Genomic DNA, 305 nt, shown 5'->3' with positions numbered 1-305 from the left:
TGTTTTTGTGTGTTTTTTTTTTTTTTTTTCTTTTTTTTTTTTTGGCTTTTTTTTTTTTTTGGTTGGTTTTGGTTGTTTTTTTTTTTTTTTTAATGCGCTCTCAAAGGCGTTTCATGGTGCCTCTGGTGTGTCTGTACGGTGGGTTCTCGGTGCTCTTGACTTCTCTTGTAATCTGTCGGTAGGTAGAGCTCTCTCTCTCTCTCTCCTCTCTCAATTTCTCTGTAACTCTGCTCCTTCCCTTTAACACCACAGGCAAATTCCTCAAAATCCCGGTGGTGTGGCTTTTTTTTTTTTGCTTTTTTTTT

The sequence above is a fragment of the Merops nubicus genome, unplaced genomic scaffold (assembly GCF_000691845.1).
Source record: "Merops nubicus isolate BGI_N331 unplaced genomic scaffold, ASM69184v1 scaffold14535, whole genome shotgun sequence".
Taxonomy (NCBI): domain Eukaryota; kingdom Metazoa; phylum Chordata; class Aves; order Coraciiformes; family Meropidae; genus Merops; species Merops nubicus.
The sequence above is the reverse complement of the archived record's forward strand: the minus strand, read 5'-3'. Positions refer to the sequence as shown.